The sequence below is a fragment of the Trematomus bernacchii genome, unplaced genomic scaffold (genome assembly GCF_902827165.1).
Source record: "Trematomus bernacchii unplaced genomic scaffold, fTreBer1.1, whole genome shotgun sequence".
NCBI classification, from domain to species: domain Eukaryota; kingdom Metazoa; phylum Chordata; class Actinopteri; order Perciformes; family Nototheniidae; genus Trematomus; species Trematomus bernacchii.
The window spans coordinates 5,273,640-5,282,279 of record NW_022987910.1 but is presented as its reverse complement, the minus strand read 5'-3'; positions in this window follow the sequence as shown (position 1 = coordinate 5,282,279).

Sequence of the window (8,640 nt, the reverse complement as noted above, 5' to 3'; positions counted from 1 at the left end):
ATAAGCATTCCCACTAGCAATTTCTTCAGGAATTGCATTCTCTAGTTTACTATACTCTGCATTTAAGGAGGCTGAGAGAGAGAATGTGCTTGCATTTAACTTTTCATATTCTGCCCATGCTAACATTGCATTTTGTATGGGCCTCAGATTTGGCATGGCCTACAAGTCCCCCGTCTTTGTAGGTTGCCTTTTTCCAATTTTTGAACCCCTCTGTCGATGTGAATGCCGAATCACCTGAGGAAGGGAGACTGAGGCCCCGGCCCCACGGGAACGCATACGGCAAAACGCATAGGATTAACGCAAACGCAATCGCCAAAAAGTTTCCGTCCACACGCAATATACACCGGATAGTGTCTGCCCACACAAGACAGCTCCGTTTAGATCCAACCGCTGGAAAAGCTGCAGTACATATGCCGAGCCTGTACGTGGCGCTGTAACTTCCTCCACAAAAGCAGCAACTTCCTCCACAAAAGCAGCGAAGAAGAATGGTTTGTCATGGCTGCACTTCTGTTTATTTATTTATTTTTCGCCGGTCAACGTGTGTTAAAGTTGAAATCTTCCGGACAAAATGATAAAAGTGCCGGTCAAAGGTCTTCTTTGTTATTTATTGAGCTTTAAAACAAATGAATAACGACTCTATATAATGATATATAATAATAAAATACACGGAGCCTGTCTCTTTTTCCTCTCTTCTGACAGCGTCAGTGTCTGTCTCATGCAGCAGCTGATCCAGTAATGAGTGACCCGACAGTAAAAATAAACATATTTATAACTAGTTTAGGTAGTTTGAGAGGTAATTAAAATAGCTAAGGGTGATGATCTGACTTGAAGTGTGTGTTTTGCTCCCGCTGCATCACAGCGGGAGAAGCTGCGTGTCTCCGTCCTGTCAGATTAGACTTCACTCGCGTTTATGTCCATATCGAGATAAAGATAAATAATCTGAATTCAGTGTGCAGTGTACTTTTGCGGGGGTGACCAGCAGAGGTCGGGAGAGGCGGGGCTATTGCGTCGTCATTATCAGAAAAGGACCGTATAGAGGCTACCACACGGAGCCGTTGGACCCCCCAGAGCGCTCCGTTCCCAGATCTATCCACCTTTGGACCCGTTGTCGTTTGCAGGGTCCGTTTCTATCGTTTCGTTACGGCGTCGTGTGGCAAAAAGGGCTATACGCAAGAGAAATATGCGGATACAACCCGTTTTCGTTCCTGTGGGGCCGGGGCCTGAAGTGCCGGCAGGCATAACAGTAGGCAGAGTCTTTACTTTGAGAGTATTCAAGCCATTTATGATAATTGAACCAGTCTTTACAGAAGCACCGTCTTCGATCCCCCTGAAGTGTTCGTGGGAAGAACTTCAGGTGTGGCTGCTTGGGCTGCTCTGCTCTTGACTGGGAGATGTCTGTGAAAAAATAAGAGGCAAAATCAATTATTCTGATATTAGAATAATGATTATAAAACGAGTAGCTAACCCCTCTCCATAGTAATTAGTTACAGATATTATCTGTTATATATGACAATTCTATTCAAACTCATCTACCAATAACCATGAATCAGAATGCTTTAAGTGGTTATGTCATGACTTGTTAATGTAGAAACACTATAACCACACAATTATCCAGATTACTTTACTCTCTAGCAGTGTTTGGGCAGTAATACATTACTAGTAACACAATATCACCTTTGGAAAGAGAAAAGAGCAATGAGTAATATAATACTTTTTTAGAATGATGAGCCCAACATTACTTTCTAGCCTAGGCATCCATTTCATTATCAGGGTCACAGTCATCACATCACCTGGTGGTCCAGGAACAGCTGCTTTTGATTTGTTCTGTCTCCCTTCTTTGACTGATGCTGCTGCCAGTTCCTGGCCTGCTGCTGTCTGGTGTTGTGCACCCTTATCATGCTCTTCCTCCTCCTCTCCTTCCTCTTTCTCCTCTTTTTCCCTTCTCCTCCTCCTCCTCCTCTCCCTCATCTTTCTCCTCTTCTTCCTTCTCTTCCTCCTCCTCCTCCTCCTCCTCCTCCTCCTCCTCCTCCTCACTAGCCCTGTGCTGCTGCTCCCCTGCCAGCTCTGTCTCTCCTTTACTCATCTTCTTCTTAAAATAAGAAGAGATGCCTGTTGACTTTCTCTTCATTTTCTGCAAATTGACATTACACACAGCAGTGATTAATAGTAGCCTACGCATTACACCAGCCCAGCATACCGACATCAACGTTAGCTTAGCAAGCTAAACTAACGCTAACTAGGATAGCCGCCAAAGTGTGTTTACAGACGAATTATACCTGAAGTCAAGCCAGCCTTTACTGAGCCCCGAGCCTGTTTTCCAGGTCTTCCCGCGTTTTTCTCGTTTTAATGCCATTGAACACAATTTTTGATCAGAATAACAGCTAAAGGTAAGCATATCTCCGTTTTTTGCTACCTAAAGCTAACACACTAAAGCCTAAAGTGTTGTGGGGCTTAACAGGCAACGAACGTATACGACTTACCTTCTAGAAGTCTGGTGGATTTTTGTCAACTCCAGTCCAGTCAGTAGAAAGAAAAGTTTTGCTGCAACCTGCTGCTGTCTGTGCTAATCAGAGAGTGGTGCGCGCGAGTATCAGAGTGTTACCATGGTAGCAGTGGGAGAGGGAGGGGCTGCAGTATGAGCTTTGGAAGCTCAAATCAAGGGACTCGCTGGCTGGCTGTGTATTTGTTGTTAAATATCAGATAAAACTAATACGCATACGTGACTGGCGAGGCGGTGTGTGTGGTGGGGGGGCCAGTGGGGGGGCCAACAAATATATCAGGGTGGCCATGGCCCCCCCTGGCCCCCCCCCTGCTGGCGCCACTGGTGTACAGCTCCTTATGGGTACTGCAATTTCTGAACTGCCGGAGCGGCGTTCTGGTGCTCTCGGTCAGAACTGCACCCCTGTCAGACGAGACATATACCACGTGATGACACGTTAGGCTTGTGTTGTGTTCAAGGACCCAGACCGTGGCCAGGAAAAACAGGCACTCGCTTGTTTAATTTTTTGCGGTCTAGATTTCTTTAATTTTTTTTCTTTTTTGCGTGTGTTTATAAATTAAATAAATAATAATAATAATAAATTACCTCGAGGGCCGTATCAAATGGTCTCGCGGGCCGTATAGGGGCCGGAGGTTCCCCACCCCTGCGTTAAGATGTATCAGCCCACATCTGATGCAACCTATTATGCAACCAGTGGCGGCCGGTCAATAGGGGCGCGGCCCCACCTCTTCCCATATTAAAAAATAAAAATAAAAATAAAAATATATATTAAAAAATATTTTTATTTTTATTTTTATTTTTAATGAACAAGGTAAATATTATATAATTGGTATCAGTAAAATGTATAATCTACAATAAAATCTCGTTTAAAATTGTGTTACGATGTCTAAAGTTACTGATAAGTCACATGTTTCCTGCCTGGCCTTGCCCGTGTACCTTCTCTCGTCTGGGCGCTAAGAGAGGAGCCCTCAACCAGTGCAGCAGCAGCCACTAGCAGCTGACTGTTGCTATCTGTAACGTGTAAACTATGCCGCAAAAACATAATTTCAGCCAATCAGCGTCGTCAAATATGATGGTCACAGGGCTCCTACGTGAGCGCCCGGTGCAGTCTGTGAGTTGTTTGGACTCGTATCCAAGGAGACAAAACAGGAAGCTGTCATACACTCTGGAAGCTACTATTTAGCAGCTAATGAAAACTCCGTTTTTGACATAAAAATGGAATTATGGATCATCAATCATTTTTCAAAGTGACAGACACATTGGATTAATTTATGGATTAACCTTCAGCTGCGTTTTTCTCGTTTTTGATCAGAATTGTTATTCTGCAAAAGGTGAGCATATCTCCATGTTTTGCGTCGTGTGATGTCTGTATTTGCTTCCCCTGTCGCGAGTTCTGATCGCTCAGTGATGATACTTATATTTCTAGAATATGTGGAATCTCAGCTTGTAAACTTGTTTGTGCATATCCGATAAGTACATCGATTGATTTATACCTAGAGTGCGTTAGCATTTTTTCGCTCAGGGCTCATTTAGACGCTTCTTGTGAGACTTGTGTTTTGTTTCGGTAAACATGGTTCATATTGTGGCAGTAGCCGCAGAGGGGAGGATAGGTGAATGTATTTGTTCAAGTTGGTTTGATTACACCATTCACAATTCCGACAACGCCACCTTGGGAGTTTCACCCAAGGAAATATTAACACTTTTTCAGAGGACACATAGGTTCGAATACTAATGGAGCCGGAGACGTGGTTTCAATTTATCAAAAATATACAATTTTATTTAGCATAAGTCAATAGTTTAAAATGCAGGTTAAAACAGTCACACAGGGCTGTAGCACAAAGGGAAAAAATGAATTAGGGGCTGAGGCTTACCAGTGGGGGGGTAGGGTCGACGAGTGAGTGGAAGGATCCCCAAACAAACCAAACTTAAATCACCCCAGTCATACGTGCAGGAAATCAAATCCCGGGGGAGCACATCACACACAAAAGAAGAGAGGAAAACCACCACCTTGGACACCAGCACCACCACCTTCAGCTCTCAGTAACTAAGTATGGGACAAAGAGGGAAATGCAGTTAATGGGGCTAAATAAGTAAATCAAAGTAATAAACAAACACAATAGCAAATATGTTCTCAAACAGATAACTTGTGTAAACATTTAAGAATAAAACAAATCACAAGATAAAAGGTTCAAGTAAACAAAATAAACAATTAACTAGAATAAAATAAACAAACTAATTTAAATCAAGTTGGCCAAGGTAAGGACAAGTTATAGGGGGGAGTTAGCCCCAGAGTTCAATGACTTCCACACTTCGAGTGTCGGCCCAAGCAAGGCAGCAGGAAGGCGTGCAGTTAAAGTAGCACTTTAACTGGTGAGCGAGCCTCCGCAGTAGGCGACGCAAAGCTGGCCAGAAGCAGCAATCAGAAGCAGCAACACAGTAGCAGCAGCCCAAACATTTAGGCAGGATCAACAGCAGTTGTGCCGATAAATACACTTTATCCGGTGAAGCAAAACAGCAGATGTCCCTTAATCATTGGATTGGCCCGATCAGGCTTTCCTATCGATGACGCCGAGAGGAGAGAGCTTCATGCTTTCTATGGCTGCGTTGACAGGCTGCACCCGGAGGATCCACCACTAGGTGAGGCAAAGCAGGGCTAAGTATCAATACGCTGGCAAATTGCAGAACCTTTCCTGAAGCGAGCAATGCAACTGCAACATACCTGCACCGGTGGCGGAAGCAAACACGGCAAACACGCAAGTGGGGCGGGTCTGTGTACCAACAAACAAGAGACAGCCAGCTAGAAACCTCTGCCCTTTTATAGGGTGCCCCCTGGTGGTGACATGCTCACAAGAGCCAAAAGAGGAGAATATGCTTTCTAAGGGATTAGGACTCTCATCCTGCTACAATATCATCAGTTAGATGCGTTTCCTCTGAGTAGGACACATGAATAGTTTATTACATTTTAAGAAGCCCTGAGACACAGTTTCGTGAGAAAAAAAACGGGGGAAAAAAGCCCCTTAACAGGTTAAATGGGAATTAAATCAGTGTTCCCAAAGCCCCGGAGTTCTGCAGTTTGTGTGGGCCTACTGTACTGTTGCACAGTTTATGCTGTAGAAACTATGTCCAGGACAAGGTGTTTGGAAGTTTTGGAAGATTCATAGCTAACCACACTGAAGTTATGGAGGTATTGATCAGTCTTCTCATATTTTTAAGCCTCAAATTGTCCTTCTCCCCCCCTCGAACATCACCAGAAGTCATGATTTAAGGGGTCTTTTCTCAAAAAAAATTACCGGGGGACCCCTCTAGTATTGTTTGATCACCATTTCCACAGCCCCACCTAAAATATTTTCCACCAGCCGCCACTGTATGCAACCAATTACAAAAATGACGTATCTTCACTTTCTGTGACGTTGTCTTCCTGGCATGCAATCAGAGAATTGCATGCCAGGAAGACAACGTCACAGAAAGTGAAGATAGATAGATAGATAGATAGATCGTACTTTATTGATCCCAAATTGGGAAATTGTTTTTGTTACAGCAGCATAAAAGGCATTTTACAATAAAACAAAATATACAAGAATAGAAATAAAATAAAATAAAATATAAAATAAAATATAAAATATACATGTCAAAATACAAAATAGAAAATATACATACAGATATTATATATATATATATATATACAAATATATATATATTCAAAATATATGGAATTATGGAGTATTAAATATGAAACAGATTATGTGTGAGTAAAATGTACAAGGTGGTTTTATTTCTAGAGAAACTATGGAGCAGAGAGTTCTCTTCCAGCCAGAGGTGATTTGTTGTACAGTGTTATTGCAGTGGGCAGGAATGTTTTCCAGTATCTGTCCTTGTGACAGGGGAGCTGCAGCATTCTGTTGGATACGTCATTGTTGTAATTGCTGTGAAATGATGCTTATCTTCTGGGAAACACCCAATGAGGTGCCTTGTGTTGAAAGGTGCTATAGTTGAATAGGCAATAAAGCTTGCCTAGTCTTGTAAGGCTGGTGCCCCACGAAGGACTAGCAGTGTGCGAGGACTAGCAGTGTGCCTCTTGGTGTGATGATGGTGATTTGTTGTTGATATAGTTCATACATGTTTCCCCAGATAATGAATTGAATGAATTAATCCCATGACCTTTCATTGAGCACGACCATGAAAGGTCATGGGATCTATTTTGGACCTTAAGTCCCATATAACATGAAAAAGTTCATGGGGCTGTCATTCTCTTACAGGTGTAGGTACCAGTAAGCTGAAATAAAACAAGGAATAAGAGATTAGAAACTTGCAAGCAATATTTTATCTGTCTTACGTAAAACTAAATGTTTTACATGAATCTACATGCATGAAAGATGAACAAATACATTACTATACCTTATCCAGGCAGTCAACTCCCCCTTTGTTGCTGTTGTAGTCCAGGATCATCTGTGGCTTCCTATCCTCCCTGGTGCTGACAGCGGCATCTTTGTGCAGGGTGCTCATCAAGATAACGTTCTTGTTTGTTTTTTTGGGACACATGACACTAGAGTGTGCGTGTCTGTAAATGCGAATTTTGAGGAGAGCGCCTCTCGTCCTCTGCTGGACTCTGCATCCCACAGACTCATTGTAGCATCATGGTTTGACCTATATAATCCTGCCAGAATCAACAGACCTATGTAGGCTTGGAGGGCTGCCTGGTCCAATTCTTCCCACTTGTCTCCAAACACACACCTACCCTCCAAGTTTGACATGTCAATTATAATTGTTTCAATGGACTCTGGTAGAAACAGTTGAAAGCTGGATTTGATTTCATCCACACGAGATACTGCATACCGAGTTGGCCCTGGTGTCATCCTCACTATGTTTTCCCCTCTTACTCTGCCTCCTCTCTCCCGGGGGGATGAATGCCAGAGCAGGTTGCCATTCTTGGACTGGAATGTCACCTCAGGCTCCTCTCCCTCAGGGGCCTCTATCTCAGGGGCCTCTCCCTCAGGGGCCTCTTCCTGGTCTGTTGTAGGCTCATAGTCTGGGTCTTCGGTGTTTTCGCTTTCAGGGCCAGTACAGCTTCTAGATCTTTGGGGTCGACTCGAACACCCTCACCAGAGACCAGGCGTCCAACATAGCAAACTTGTCCCCTGAATACCTCACATTTCTCAGGGCCGAGCTTCACTCCCTGAGTCTGTATCGCTTGGAGCACTTTCCGAACCACCTCCACATGATTTTCAAAGGTCTGGGAGTAACACAGGATGTCGTCCAGGTAAGGGATACAGCACTCATCCCTCAAAGAACACAACATCTCCTCCATACTTCTCTGAAAAGCTGCTGGTGCATTCGTAAGACCAAACGGTATTCTCACCCACTCATAAAGCCCCCAGGGTGTAATGAAGGCGGTCAGATGGCGTGAACCTTCAACCACAAAACCCTGGTGGTATGCCTTACCCTGGTCAAGGATGCTGAACCAAGAGTATCCCCCCAAGGTGTCCAGTAGGTCCCGTATCCGAGGCAGTGGGTGTCGGTCTGGTGCAGTTTTCTGATTGAGCAGGCAATAGTCTATACAAAGGCGCAAAGAGCCATCTTTCTTCCGTACGCACACAACAGGGGCAGAATAGGAAGACTTGGATTTAACAATCCATCCCTTCACCAGTAGGTCTTGAATATATTCTTTGACCTCCCTCAATAGCGGCTTTGGTATGGAAGTATACGTCCTTTGCACTGTAATATCGTCCTTCAGATTTATCACCATTTGTAGGCTAGGGTTACAGCCAATGTCATTTCCGTCCCTCGCAAAAGCCTTTGATTCTTCGTACAACATTCTCTTGGCAATCTCTTGTTGTTCCTCCTCCAAGTGACTGAGGTCCACTGGTGGGTGCCACAGGGGTGGAATCGGCTCAGCTTTTTGGATTGGTTCAAGGGGTTGTGTTGAGACCTCATTGACTGTTGCAGTACATGTTGTCTTGTCAGGAGATTCAGCATCCACAAACCTTTCAATGTGCTGCAATACGCCCAGGGCTGTCTTGCGTGGTAAGGTGACATCATGTTTGGTGTTATTGCCTACTGGAATTGTGACATAAGGCTTTGCAGGGTTCTGTATCTCAAACAAACCTGTCCCTAAATCCAGCTGCGATAATTGATGACTGTCT